General features: G+C 41.4%; 1 protein-coding gene across 4 annotated transcripts in view; it reads left to right on the top strand.

Moving 5' to 3' along the window:
• The window catches only part of LOC129859259 (TGF-beta receptor type-1-like), a 67,886-nt gene that overhangs the window by 296 nt on the left and 51,782 nt on the right, over positions 1-15,808 (top strand). The gene's annotated exons all lie outside the window — the stretch shown is intronic.

The following is a 15,808-nucleotide window of genomic DNA, read 5'->3' on the forward strand; positions in this document are numbered from 1 at the left end:
TGCCAGCCTAAAGACTCTTTTCAAAGATGGCGCAGGTCAAAGCAAGCTGCGCTGTCAGTGGAATGTTTATTGTTTAGGGAATGTCTGCGGGGGGAAAGAGCGAGCGAGCGAAATTAGCTAAAAGTCTCATGCACCTCTAAGGGCTTCGGCTTTAGTCCAGGAACAAAGCAGGATACACTCCGGTCAAGTCATTTGCAACCTGCTGTGCTCGAGGTTTGACTGATTTATGTAGTAGTATACCTCATTTGAGAAAATACAAAGTTGGCATCCTGCACAGCTGTTTGTGTTATCGTCCTTAATCGTTAATTTCTCGTGCTGGACACGGACGGAGGAGTGGACTGCGCGCTGAAGAAAGCCATGGCCTGGACAGTCCTGCCATGAGGCTATGTTTTGCATATGTGTCCGTGTAGCTAAATAGTCGCTGCTACTATGTTAGATAACTTAGCTGTTTATTTTGAGGGAGAATTGACGTTAGATATCTACAAATACCTGTTCAGTCAACAGAGAAGAGGTGGATTTTGTTTAATTTGATACCTAGCTATAGTAACGTTATAGCTTTCCAGTTGGTTATAAATCCATCTATTTAGCTAGTCTTTTATTGTTGCTACAGTATGCATTCGCTAGTTACTCATGTTTTTCTTATAAAACAGCTACGGTTTCAAAGGTGTTGACAGTTAAGTGAAAGCAAGCTAGCTAACGCTAGTGACCGATCAAAAGGCTGTTTAAAGTCATGCTCATGTTTTACAAACTTGTCTGTGCTCTCGTGAGCTTTGCTGAGAGCTGAACTGGCAACATTAACGTTACTCGGACACCCCCCAAGATAGCTAATATAAGGTAACCGTAGTTGACCAAATATGTGTAACAGCTAATCTATTTAATTTTTCTGATCAGTTTTATGAATTTTGCTTGAAATTCTAGACAAGCTAAGCAACAACTATAGCTAGTGTGCTGGGCAGCTGTCTTGCAACATTTGCCGACCATTTGAACATCGCGAGTTAACTCACAATAACAAAGACTTGACCCCCCCCCTTCTATGCTTTCTATATACCTAATGTCGATTATTGTACATTTCTTTGCGGCTATATGGCTGACAGTGTGCATTCACACTTGACACGGTTCCTTCATCCTAAATGTCCTTTTTGATGCTTTGTTGAAAAATAACTGTTATTTGTATGAAAGTCAACCTGTGATTACCACAAACGTACTTACTTATATATATATATTTTACACGAATATACAATAATTCTGCTGCTTCGGGAACCTCACGATATTCCTTTGTGTGACATTCCTTTGTGTGGATAGAGGGAGAGTCGATGCAAGCATGAATACATCTCAGCTCACAGTGGTTGTATCTTGATAATGTAAAGAAAACCATTGAGGCAAAAGGTTCCCGATACGTTTATCCTGTGTCCTTAAATAACGTTATTAATACTCAATTGAAATGTTGCCCTGCAGAGGATCTGTCTCTCTTTTTCATATACCATTAACATGCTCTGGTGACATGGGAGCTGAAACGAGGCGGGATAATTTGCATCAAAATGTAATGAAATCAATAACCTTGATGCATATAATCCCATGACTAAAGGAGCTGACCACTTACTCGAATTGAAGGCGCTGGACTTCTGTTCGCTTTTCTACACCCATAAGAAGCTTAGCATTAGGCTATCTGTGCATTTCGTGGGAGTGTTTTTGTGTAAGATAGGGGATGAATCCTCAGTTCCCCACCCCAGAATATTTGATGCCGTCACCGCTGTCATCAATAATTCACAGCTTCAAGACAGACCAGCTATGAAATAGTTCATGTAAATACACTGACTAAAATTGTACATGTCCTTACTTTGGCTTGTAGAGGATAGTAGCCTAGTGCTCATCATACATGCTGTCGGTAACATGTATGACACACAGAGGGCAGACAATAATCGATCAATTGTCAATTAGATTGGTCCTCCTACCCATGCTGTTTACGTCATGGGACCTCTCTAAACTCAGTACAACATCACCTTTATTTTAGCTATATTGGATGGGACATTAGTCACAAGCAGTTCATTTCACATCATCTGTGGAGACAGCTGGTGTTTGACCTTTGCGTCCTTCGGTGACCTTTTGAAAACCTCATTACTGTCCAGCACAGAGCTCCCGTGGTGCTCAACACGCTCACAGAATTCTGTGTGCCGGAGCCCCCTTTTCCATTTTGGATCTGCATAAAACTTGTATTGCTTTCTCCCTGCAGACTGTGCAAGGAAACAGCACATTTTTGTCTGGGAAATAAAAAGATGTGCAGCTTAGTTTAAGTGACATCTCTGGGGTGCCATTTCTGAAAATAAAACCGCATCAAAAGCTCTAACTGCCAGTGTTACCATGTCGACGTGGCATCAGAATATCAAGTGGGGGATCAACTCCAGTCATTTCATACAGTCATATCATAACCTTTTTCTCCTGGAGCAACCCTTTCCCTCTTCTCTATGGATGATTATAAGCCCCACAAACTGAGCTCTCCCTGCTAGTCAAAGAAGGGTGTTTGTTACGGTGAATACAGTAACGCTACCTTTTAGTCAGAGGAATCTGAAGCATCCGAGTGACCCCAAACTGCCTGTTGTCCTGGCTTAAGGGACCACAACTAATATGAGAAGTTGTATTTTTGCCAGCTGTGATTGGATTCACGGGCAGTGATGCATTCAAACGGCCCGCTTTCGGTGGCATCAAGAATTCTGCGGGGATTGTAGCTTTTTAAAGAACTGAGAGACAGACCTATTATGTGCTGGGCTTTTGGTTTTGTTGTTTTTCTGCTCTTATCCCTCCAATTGCCTGTGTTGAGGCTTACAGGTTTTGAATAAATGTTGAGTGAGCTGTGAGCATTCTTTCTCAGTTAAAAGGCTCTAGCAATTCTGCCAGGAAGGAAGTACATTGATCATTCTCCTCACGCAAATACAGAAAAACTGAATAATGGCTATTCCATTGGAAATAGTTTAGGCCTACCTGTTTTTGCAATCTCTATTAATCGGTCGCTGCCTTTCTCTCCTCCAATTGCTCTACAGACACTTGTATCAAGCAGCTGTATGCATTGCTTTTATGTCATTATCCTTTTTATCTGGAGATTATTTTAGAAGCAATTTTGGCTAAGTGCCTTTCTCAAGGGCAGAAAAGCACCCCTCCCAGTATGAACTGCGTGCCCCTATCTAGCCCATAAAACACATAAAGCCCATCATGAAGGAATGGCATGCCATGCACTGCACTCATCCACACAGCCTGAACTACTTTCCTGCTTGGAGGAGACGTATGTGTGTGCTTGGAAGAGACGTCAGAGGAGCAGTTGGTCCCTCAATGAGACTACTGGAGTTGGCCATCTCTTCAATCCTCTCAATCACCTCAGCTGGCGCACGGTTTGAATAGCCTACCTGCTATGAACTCACTTTTTAAAACTGATGGAGAGCTCAATTTGAGTAAAGGTATAGTCTACAGCCCCTTGAATCAGTGCTTTTGAACACTACCTGACAAGATTACGAGATGATTAATGGCCTCCCGCCCTGGATTAAAACCAACGGGAACGGTCAACGGTGTACATAACCACATGGTACAGTAGCTCCACAGCACTGAGTAGTAGTTCAATGTTTATCATATTCATCTGCCTCACCTGCCTTGTCTCACCACCTAGCAGTATTGTAGCAGAATTATTTTGTTTAGGGTCTCTTCAACTTTTGTCAGTCTGTGTGTTTCTGCCCTGCAGTAACCTCAGTGTGGAGGCTCCAGCTCCACAGGAGAATGTGTGTCCAGTCCAGTGTGTGGCAACAGCCATTTGGTTAGCATAATGGCCAGGGTGGGAAATCAATGTTTTAGTCCACCCCCCCTCCAAAACAATTGTGCCAGCCCAATATGTTTTTCTAGTTGTTTCATAAACAAATATATTACTAGTAAGATGTAATTGGGTATATTGCTTCATTTTATTTTTGTTACCTGTTTATTTTAACCAATGTATGTTAAAATAAATAATTGATCCAATTTATTATTATAGATCAGGGCTCTACGCTGACATTTTTTACAAGGAGTACATTATGTGCTTCTAAGTAGAATTGTAGAAGCATACAAATACATTTAGGAGAACAATGACTAAAATGTCATGAATAAATGTTTTTGGGAGTGATCCATGCTCAATCAAGCACAGTTATTAGGTGAGTCAAACATTTTCAGCCTGCACTCTAAGGCGGGTGTTCTTTCATTCAGGCCCCACTTTCAGGATTGGGGAACATCCAACCCTGCTAATGGCTGAATTTGGCGCTCTTTGAGCTGGCTGCAGCAAACTGAAAAAGTGCGCTCTCAGGCCTGCCTCGCTGCAGCAACAGAAGGACAGGATTACGACTCCTCCCTGTGCCTCCAAGGCGGCTTGGTTCGCTGGGTATTTATAAAGAACACTCAGTCATGTGCTCTGACACACCAGCAATTAGTACAGCCTCCGGCAAAGAGAGGGGCAAAAAAGTTAGCACTTCAGCATTGACTGGTACTCGCTGTGCGACTCTTATTGCTCCTTTCCTGTCTGAAGTCTAATTAACACGTCAGGATAGTGGCAAACATCAGCAGAAATGCCATGGGCAGGCCAGGCATACACAAACAGACTTTTCAAACGGCTGTGAAGAAGCCTTGCAGGCTTGCATATATATCTTGAACACTGTTGTAGGCTATTGTACAAGATATGGTCTCCCACAAACCCATTGCAGTATTGATAGTTGAAAAGTAGGCCTTTCTTACACACTGTTCGGATGAATAAGTGTTCATCCATTTTATGCAGCAATTGTGCTTTTTAAACACACGTAAAACATCGTTCGATCTCTTAATGAAACTATATAATTGTGTATTTTTCTGTCACGTTATGGTTGCGATTTAAAGCCTTTAAGCTCCATGTTCAGACTTGTACCCCATACCTGCAAGTTGTAAAATGTCACCAATTTGAGTAAACCGCAGCAGCAACAAACCCATCTAATCCAGAGCTCTTTTTTTAAAATTCAAGGCCAATTGTTTTTTTTTCTTATTCATTATGCAGATCCTACTACCTTGAGGTATTTTGTGGGCTCTTTTGAGAAAACATCCGTTGCTAACCGACTGTCACATCCCAGTGAGTCAGTGGAGCATCTGAGCTGTTGGAGCTGAAGGTCTCTGCCGAACAGCTGGCATCAACGGGAGACGTTTTCTCTTAAATCAACCTGATGCATATTCATTAGAGTGCTCGTTCAGCCATCCCCATGTTTATATTGAATGTCTGCTCACTGAAAGTGCTGCTGGCCAAAGACGGCATCCCTAGCCAGGTCCTCAAAGCATGCGCAGACCAGCTGGCTGGTGTGTTTACGGACATATTCAATTGCTCCCTATCTGTTGGCCCCACATGGTTCAAGATGGCTGCCATTGTTCCTGTACCCAAGAAGGCAAAGATAAGTAGTGGGCTTGATTACAAACAACGATGAGACATCCTACAGGGAGGTGAGTGCAAAGGAGATGATTGTGGACATCAGGAAACAGCAGAGAAAGCACCCTCCTATCCACATCGAAGAGACAGCAGTGGAGAAGGTGGAAAGTTTTAAGTTCCTCGGCGTACACATCACAGACAAACTGAAATGGTCCACTCACACAGACAGTGTGGTGAAGAAGGCGCAACAGCGCGTCCTCAACCTCAGGAGGCTGTCTTGTCACCAAAAACCCTGACAAACTTTTACAGATGCACCATCGAGAGCATCCTATCGGGCTGTATCACAGCCTGGTACGGCAACTGCACCGCCCTCAACGGCAAGGCTCTCCAGAGGGTGGTGCGTTCTGCACAACGCAACACCTGGGGCAAACTACCTACCTCCATGACACCCTATGTCACAGGAAGGCCAAAAAGATCATCAAGGACATCAACCACCCGAGCCACTGCCTGTTCACACCGCTACCATCCAGAAGGCGAGGTCAGTACATGTGCGTAAAGCTGGGACCGAGAGACAGAAGCTGTTTTTCAATCTCAAGGCCATCAGATTGCTAAACAGCAATCACTCACTCAGAGAGGCTGCTCCCTACATTGAGACCCAATCACTGGCCACTTTAATAAATTGATCTCTAGTCACTTTATACAATTCACTCTAAATAATGCCACATTAATGATGTTTACATATCTTACATTACTCATATCACATGTATATACTGTATTTTATACCATCTATTACACCTTGCCTATGCTGCTCAGCCATCGCTCATCCATATACATACTTGTACATATTCTCGTTCACCCCTTTAGATTTGTGTGTATTCGGTAGTTGTTGGGAAATTGTTAGATATTACTGCACTGTTGGAACTAGAAGCACAAGCATTTCGCTACACTTGCAATAACATCTGCTAACCTTGTGTATGTGACAAATACAATTTGATTTGATATTAGTAAATTATCATATAGCCCCTTTGTTGTGACCCGTAGGTCTAATTGAGAGAACTAACGGATGTGCTTAAATGCTCCCTTTTGCTTCCAGTTCCTTTTTGAGAGTCCTAAACCCTAAGCTTGTGCTTTGTTTCTGCTTACGCAGCCAGACACAGCTGTGTTTTTGTCCGTGAGGCTGCAGAGGGAGGTTCTGGTCTGTGTGGGGATGGTCTGAGAGGACGGTCCACCTCACCCATCCCCCACATCTGTCTGGACAAAAGCCCTGCCATAATGGAGGTGATGGAGATGGGGCTGGGGATCGGGGCAGGCTGTGACCTATGGAAATGACTCTGGGGAGCCGTGTTCGCTGAATAAGGGGAAAGAACAAACTGGCTGATTTTTAAGTAGATGAGTGGGGGCAGGGGTGTGTGTGTGTTTGTTTTTTTGTGTGTACTTTTGCCAGATGCGTGTGTGCACCCTTTACTCCATGTGATACCTACATGCTGTGCCACACCACTTTTCAAGGTAACTCTGTACTGGAAGCCAGCAGGGGTACAGGGAATGCAGTTGCCAGGAAACTGGAGTAATTAATTTGATTGCGCATGAAGGTGAGCACGAGCTGGAATGAGGGGTTTCATTGATGATAGACACACGTGACATCGCGCCACAGCCCTCCTCCTCACCCTCTGCCACTCCTCTTCACCTGGCCTAGGGAATGTGTTGATACTGATTTATTATCTATCCTGTTGCATAGGCACTTTACCCTGACCATATGTACCTCAATTACCTCGTACCACTGCACATCAACTCGGTGCTGGTACCCCGTGTATTTATCGTTACTCATTGTGTTTTTTATTATTTTTCAAATTTTCTCTGCATTGTTGGGGAGGAACTGTAAGTAAGCATTTCACTGTTACTCTACGCCTGTTGTTTATGAAGCATGTGACAAATACAATTTTGATTTGAGCTGGGCTACCCCAAGGCTGGTTGGGTGGGGCAAAGCACACAGACTACCCCAGCCACAAGCTAAACTCTGTGTGTGTGTTTTGTTTTTTAAGGAACAGCAACAACTAAGACAATTTACGTAGTGCAGAGAGACGGCCGGGCATTTGTGTGCTTGAGTCCGTTTCTGCTTTTACATGGACTCTACAGTGATGAAACTTTGTTGCTCCTTGCTGAATCAAGCAAAGTGTTTTAGAAATCAAGTCGTTGGTTGCCTAGGCAACACTACCCTCCCTGCAGCAGCACATGGAGTTAGGTGAGGAGAATATATATGTCTAACAATTTTTTTTTTTCTTTTTTTCGGTGACCTCGGGCATTTGGCTGACGATTAACTTGAAGATATGGAACTACATTTGTGCAAAGACTATACGTTTGCTGCTGTTTTAACCCACGCCATTACACCAGGGAGAGTAATTAGTGTAGCCTAATTATTTATTTGAAGGGGGAAGTTAAGGGCGCCCTAAAACCAAACCCGTTGCGCTTCCTTCATTACAATACGATGACTGCAGGGGGCACAGTCCAGTATTCCAAATGCATATGGGCTACTTGACTTAGCTTTGCACACAGTAAGAATTGTTCAAATAGTCTTTTACAGGAGATGCGTTTAAGCATCACCTGTAGACACTTCAAAATCCAATGGCGTTAGAATAGGAACATTTTATTCAAGCATCTAGTGCCAAGTTCTTTTGCTATGCTTCCGCCACAAAATATAGCCTAGTTGCTTTGTGGTGAAATGACCGGCTCCATTCTCACCGGCATGTAGAAGACATGTATTTCAAAGTGCTTAAGGTTTGTGAGCTCAAAAGGCCAGCGCTTCAGTTCCGTTTGATTGGAGCTTAATCTCCCATGGAAGGAAACTCTTCTGCCTGTAATCTTCTCTTTTAAAAACATTTTTTTTTAGGTCTCTAAACATTGCTGAATCTCCTTGTAGTTATGACACTCATTAGCACGAGAGAATTCTCAGCCCCAGGCGAAAAATGTTTCAAGAATAGTGAGCTGAAGTAAAGTAGGCTATGCATAACTTCAGTGTTTATCCTGATAGGCAGATCTGTTCTGGGTGCTCTCTGCAGCAGAGGGCCATTGTCCAGGTTGGTCGGAGCTAGGGCTGTTGCGGTGACCATATTACTTCCATCCACGCCGACAGTCATTTTACGCAGTAAAATTCTACGTGACCGTTGAGTCACAATAATCTCCTTTATATGCACTCCGGACATGCTTTGGTAGTACCCAACTTGCTAATGACCTTCAGGTCCTAATGGCCTGGTACTCATTATTGTCCCTCTAACCACTCTGACATCAATGCAAATGCAATTGAAAATCAAATCAAACTCTTATCATCAAAACAGTATCGTGCTTTTAAAACTCACCTCACTGTGATGATCAGTTTGAAGAAAGAAGTTCAACAACAGGTTGAAACGGAGTGTAACACATGGTCTTGTGGATGTTGTTTCAAAGTCTAACACAAAGTGGACAGTGCTTTCCAAGGGGATGATTAATTCAAAACAGCCATATTCATGTTCTAGCTTGTACTCATAGGCTTCTAAGACAAGTTTTTATTTTATATTTATCATTCTCAACTAAAGTTGCCTAATAACTCTAAATCTAGCGTATATGACCTGTTTTAAAATGATCCCTTTTACGCTCAACATATCCACTTCATATATGTGCACGCTCGGTCCGGAATTGGAAAGATATCCTTTTTTATTTTATTCAGCTAAATTGAATGCTATTCTTCTTACTATGAAAATAATATACTTTATCAGCATATCTTGTCAGCCAAATAAATAATCCTATGGCATGGAGCATAGCCAGATAACGTACAGTAGGCCAACTGATATTATGTTTTTCTGAAAAAATAAATCGTGTCATAATGTTTCTTTAGACCTGACATGCAGCTTGTATGCCTGGAGATGCTAAACTTGTTTGTTAATTAATGTATTTTGCACGACAACCGTCTTGACTGCCACAGCCCTAGTCGGAGCCGATGACGCAGAAAGCTGTCAGTGGATTGTCAAGAGAACCCTGATAAAAAAATAAAAAAATGGCATTAGTACAAGAACCCCAGTAATTACAAGCTAGGCTGACTTGAAGAGAATTTCCTAAGAGAGTTAAAGCCACAATCTGGAAGATGGGCTGCATGTCATTAGTGGACCATCGACAAAAATGTAACCAGTGACATCCCATGACATGTTCACATTCCAATAGCTCTTGATTTGCATGATATACTGCATCTGTCAAGAAAGAATATTCTATCATGACCTTTTTCTACATGAGTTCTCGAATTTGTTTAGTCTCATGACAGTAAATCTTACTGCCCTTTAATGACTGAAGGAAACGCTGACGAACTGCTTTGCAATTTGCAGGTAAAGTCAAAATCTGCCTTTTTATACAATGGTCACCAAAGACCCACCATTTTATGCTAGCAAACATACAAAAACTCTCATCTCCTCTGCTCTCTTTCTTTCTTTGCTGCTGCATACCCATTGAACTGGCCCCTCTGCTGTTGAGTGCAAGATAATTAAATTACTTCATTAGAGGTCTCAGAAGATGTGAAATTCAATTGCCATTGATTTCTGAAATATGAAGCGGTTGTCTTGACTTGCTTTTTGCTGTGCACCGTGTATTAGATTAAACTTTCTACTGTCCTTTTCATTTGAAGTCTCTCTGGGGGCTCGTCGGTGCAGCAGGCACTTGAAGCCTGGTCTTGGCAAACTCCCCTCCCCCTAATACTGTTAAAAAATAGCTTATTTAGTCGTAATCAGATTGTGCTAGGCCTATATGGAATTAAGTTAATTGGAGGCGTTGAAGGACTTCAATGACTCCTCATGATAAGGCTCTCCAAAATGGCAGTGTAATTTGCAAAGGTCTTTGTTGCAAAAATGTATTGGGGGTGATGACCGCATATTTCATTCAGAAATATGTTGCCGCGCCCTCCGAAACAAGTTAACCCTCCGCTCCGAAACAAGTTAACCCTCCGCTCCGAAACAAGTTAACCCTCCGCTGACGAGCAAGGACCCTTATCAGTGGGAAATAGGATCAACTTGGCACATTCTCAACTTTATCTGGAATTTATGATTTGTTGGTTATTTGAATCAGCTGTGTAGTGTACCGATTTATGATTTTTCAACACCGATACCGATTTATTGGAGGACCAATAACACCGATTAATTGGGCAAATTTATTTTTAATTTTTTTATATGTTAATATTTTTTATTTATTTATATTTTATATATATATATATCATTTTTTTGTTGTAATAATGACAATTACAACAATACTGAATGAACACTTATTTCAACTTAATATAATACATCAATAAAATCAATTTAGCCCCAAATAAATAATGAAACATGTTCAATTTGGTTTAAATAATGCAAAACCAAAGTGTTGGAGAAGAAAGTAAAAGTGCAATATGTGCCATGTAAGAAAGCTAACGTTTAAGTTCCTTGCTCAGAACATGAGAACATATGAAAGCTGGTGGTTCCTTTTAACATGAGTCTTCAATATTCCCAGATAAGAAGTTTTAGGTTGTAGTTATTATAGGAGTTATAGGACTATTTCTCTCTATACCATTTGTATTTCATTAACCTTTGACTATTGGATGTTCTTAGGAACTTTAGTATTGCCAGTGTAACAGTATAGCTTCCGTCCCTCTCTTCGCTCCTACCAGGGCTCGAACCGGGAACACATCGACAACAGCCACCCTCGAAGCAGCGTTACCCATGCAGAGCAAGGGGAACAACCACTCCAAGTCTCAGAGCGAGTGACGTTTGAAACGCTATTAGCGCGCACTCCGCTAACTAGCGAGCCATTTCACATCGGTTACACGAGTCTAATCTCGGGAGTTGATAGGCTTGAAGTCATCAACAGCTCAATGCTTGACGCACAATAAAGAGCTGCTGGCAAGACGCACGAAAGTGCTGTTTGAATGAATGCTTACGAGCCTGCTGCTGCCTACCACCGCTCAGTCAGACTGCTCTATCAAATCATAGACTTAATTATAACATAATAACACACAGAAATACGAGCCTTTGGTCATTAATATGGTATAATACGGAAACTATCATCTCGAAAACAAGACGTTTATTCTTTCTGTGAAATACGGAACCGTTCCGTATTTTATCTGTAAGGGGTGGCATCCATTAGTCTAAATATTCCTGTTACATTGCACAACCTTCAATGGTATGTCATAATTACGTAAAATTCTGGCAAATTAGGCAGCCCAAACTGTTGCATATACACCGACTCTGTGTGCAATGAACGCAAGAGAAGTGACACAGTTTCACCTGGTTAATATTGCCTGCTAACCTGGATTTCTTTTAGCTAAATATGCAGTTTTAAAAATATATACTTCTGTGTATTGATTTTAAGAAAGGCATTGATGTTCGTGGTGAGGTACACATTGGAGCAACGATACGCACCGCATTGATTATTTGCAACGCAGGACACGCTAGATAAACTAGTAATATCCTCAACCATGTGTAGTTAACTAGTGATTATGATTGATTGATTGTTTTTTTTATAAGATAAGTTTAATGCTAGCTAGCAACTACCTTGGCTTACTGCATTCGCGTAACAGGCAGTCTCCTCGTGGAGTGCAATGAGAGGCAAGTGATTCGAGTGTTGGACTAGTTAACTGTAAGGTTGCAAGATTGAATCCCCCGAGCTGACAAGGTGAAAATCTGTCGTTCTGCCCCTGAACGAGGCAGTTAACCCACCGTTCCTAGGCCGTCATTGAAAATAAGAATGTGTTCTTAACTTCTCTGCGCTACGGATCGCTTTTACGGGATCATTTTCCTAAACAACCGCTGAATTGCAGGGCGCAAAATATTGCTAAAAATATTTAGAATCATGCAATCACAAGTGAAATATACCAAAACACAGTTTAGCTTGTTGTTAATCCACCTATCGTGTCAGATTTAGAAAATATGCTTTACAGCAAAAGCAACTCAAGTGTTTAGAACAGCTAGCCTCAAATTAGCTTGGTCACGAAAGTCAGAAAAGCAATAAAATTAATCGCTTACCTTTGATAATCTTCGGATGTTTGCACTCACGAGACTCCCAGTTACACAACAAATGTTATTTTTGTTCGATAAATATTACTTTTATAACAAAAAAACGCCATTTGGGCTGCGTGTTATGTTCAGAAAACCAAAGCCTCGTTCCGTTCGACGAAAATTCCAAAAAGTATCCGTAATGGTCGTAGAAACATGTCAAATGTTTTTTATAATCAATCCTCAGGTTGTTTTTAACAAACATAATCGATAATATTTCAACCGGACCGTTGACCTATTCGATAAGAGAGAAAAAGAAAATGGAGAGCTACCTCTCTCGCGCGCAGGAACTAATCAGAGGACACCTGACTAGTTTTGAAAAATCTCGCTCATTTTTCAAAATAAAAGCCTGAAACTATGTCTAAAGCCTGGTCATAGCCTGAGGAAGCCATTGGAAAAGGAATCTGGTTGATACCCCTTTAAATGGAAGAAAGACGGGCCAGGAAACACTTTTTAAATTTTTTTTTAATCACTTCCGGGTTAGATTTTCTCATGTTTCCAGCTGTGTATGTAACGTTTCATGTAACCCTGTGTCTTGTCTGCATCGAAGTAGAGGTCCTTGTACCTAGCATCAAGCATTGTGGCGACACAGTAAAGAGGCTCAGAGAGAATGCCACCAAATCGCTTGTTCACAGCCTCGAGTACTTTTGTAAGTTTTAACCCCACGGTCTGTGTTGTCAGTTTTGTTGAGCAGTCGTTTCAATGCCAGAGGGTATCACGTCTGCTGTAGACGCAGTTGATTAGCTTATTTCTCGAGTCAGTTGTTCGAATGGAGCTAGGAGTGTGTTTACGTTTCAAACATGTTCTCAAATGCCATTGAAATGACAGCAGCGGTATGAGAACCAGCACATTCTTGAGCATGCGATACGGCTTTCCTCAGTACAAAATCCTCGTCGACCCACTGTGCTGTCAGACTCAGCATGCTCATGGGGCTGACATCGCTAGTCCAAATGTCAGTCGTGAAGCTAATAGCAGTGACGCTCATAGATGTACGTTTCAACAATACTGTGTAGCTCCGGCAGGGCAACATCTGAAAAATGTTATGTACCGGGGCCCAACCAGTCGGCGAAAGCCAACATCATCCACGACAGGGGCCGGTTGATTGTCAAGGGCAATGAATTCCATTATCTTGCCGTTAATGGATTTCGCCTTTGTTGTCTCACTGAAATGTTCTTACTCTTTAAAATGACTGCTCGACTTGGAACTTGTTTAGTTGTTGGAAGTGTGCGCTTAGTATTCTTCAGCTTTTCTGTGTAGAGCTGTAGTTTTCGTGGCGTCATTACATCATCTACTTACATTACATAGGTATGCATGTCAGCTTTGACATCGGATTTGCACATCAGCGTTAAACTAGACATCGGGCCAATGTTGGCATTTTTTAGCTAATATCGTCCGATTACGATATGCTCACCAATATACTCACTGATATATCGTGCATTCCTAGCAAAAACCAAAACTTACACTCCTTGGGATCCTGAGGACCGAGTTTGGGAAACCCTGTAGAAGATTATTTTATTTAATTCCATTGTTTTTGGGGTTGGCCATTTGTCAGTTGCTGGCTACCTATCAGCCGTGTTGCAGTTCCTTGCAGGTAAGATGTCTTTCCCCAGCCATATTGGCAGGCAGTGGTGGAAAAAGTACCCAGCTATCATACTTGAGTAAAAGTAAAGATACCTTAATAGAAAATGACTCAAGTAAGTCACCCAGTAAAATTCTTCTTGAATAAAAGTATTTGGTTTAAAATATACTTAACTATCAAAAGTAAAGAATACATTTCATATTCCTTATATTAAGCAAACCAGATGGCACCATTTTTTTGTTTTTTAAATTTACAGATAGGCACAGGCACACTCCAACATTCAGACATCATTTACAAATGAAGCATGTGTGTTTAGTGAATCTGCCAGATCAGAGGCAGTAGGGATAGGGATGTTTGGTTGATAAGTGCGTGAATTTGACTATTTTCCTGTCCTGCTAAGCATTCAAAATGTAGCGTACTTTTGGGTGTCAAGGAAAAGGTATAAAGTAAAAAGTACAATATTTTCTTAAGGAATGTAGTGAAGTAAAAGTAGTCAAATATATCCCCCAAAAGGGGACTTAACCTGTTGAGGCTAGGGGGTGCTGTTGTCACTTTATGTAAATCGTGTAATTTTTTAAACGGATTCCTACTAAATTCTTGATCGTACAATATGCATATTATTACTATTATTGGATAGAAAACAGTCTCTAGTTTCTATAGGCGTTGGAATTTTGTCTCTGAGTGGAACAGAACTCATTCTACAGCAATTTCCCTGACATGGAGTCAGATTTCACACATTTTGGCCCCTGATCTGGAGTCAGTTTAAAGGCCACTGTTATAGCTATGAGCATACAGACACTGCTTACGTCTTCCCCTGGATGCCTTTACGTGATGACGATTTGAATGGTGTCGATTGCCCAATCACAGCCACTATAAATCAAAAAAACCTGTAGGTAGGAACTCTTTTCCAGCTGCGTCAGGCGCGCGGTGGCCACCGACCCGCACTTGTTCCAAGCATTAGTGTAGGGAGTAATATTTCTCCGGTCATGTTTCTACTCATTATAGGAGTTAAAAACATCATAAGGTAGTTAATTTAAACCGTTTTATAGCAATTTATACCCGTTTAGTGCGATTTTGGGACATTTATTTCTGAGACACTTTGAAGCGCCGGGCAGGTTTCCAGTTCATGCCGAACGCAGTGGGCATTTCCACATGGCAAGAGGACAGCTTTCGACCAAAAGACGATTAGACCCAAGAAAGGATTCTTTGACCAAGATTCTGATGGAAGAACAGCTCAAAGTAGGAACAATTTATTATGATAAATCGTGTTTCTGTCGAAAAATGTTAATGGCTTAGGACGCCATCTTGTTTGACGTAGCTTCGCTTGGCGCAAACTGTATTGAAAAGTAAGGATAATTTAAAAAATGTAATTCCGCGATTGTATTAAGAATTAAATTGTCTATCAATCGCTGTCCACCCTGTATTTTTTTTAGTCAAGTTTATGAGTATTTATGTATAAGAGTAGATCACTGTCTAATATGGTGCAGGACATTTTCTGACCAGCTGAGCTACTTTTGTCATTGTCTAACCATGATTTTGGTGGCTAAATATGCACATTTTCGAACAAACTGTATATGGATTGTGTAATATGATGTTACAGGAGTGTCATCGGAAGAATTCTGAGAAGGTTAGTGAAAAAATTAATATATTTTGGCGATGTTTACGTTATCGCTCTCTTTGGCTAGAATCAATGCTCTGGTAACGTTTGCATATGTGGTATGCTAATATAACGATTTATTGTGTTTTCGCTGTAAGACACTTAGAAAATCTGAAATATTGTCTATTCACAGGATCTGTGTC

The sequence above is a fragment of the Salvelinus fontinalis genome, chromosome 7 (assembly GCF_029448725.1).
Source record: "Salvelinus fontinalis isolate EN_2023a chromosome 7, ASM2944872v1, whole genome shotgun sequence".
In the NCBI taxonomy this organism is placed as follows: domain Eukaryota; kingdom Metazoa; phylum Chordata; class Actinopteri; order Salmoniformes; family Salmonidae; genus Salvelinus; species Salvelinus fontinalis.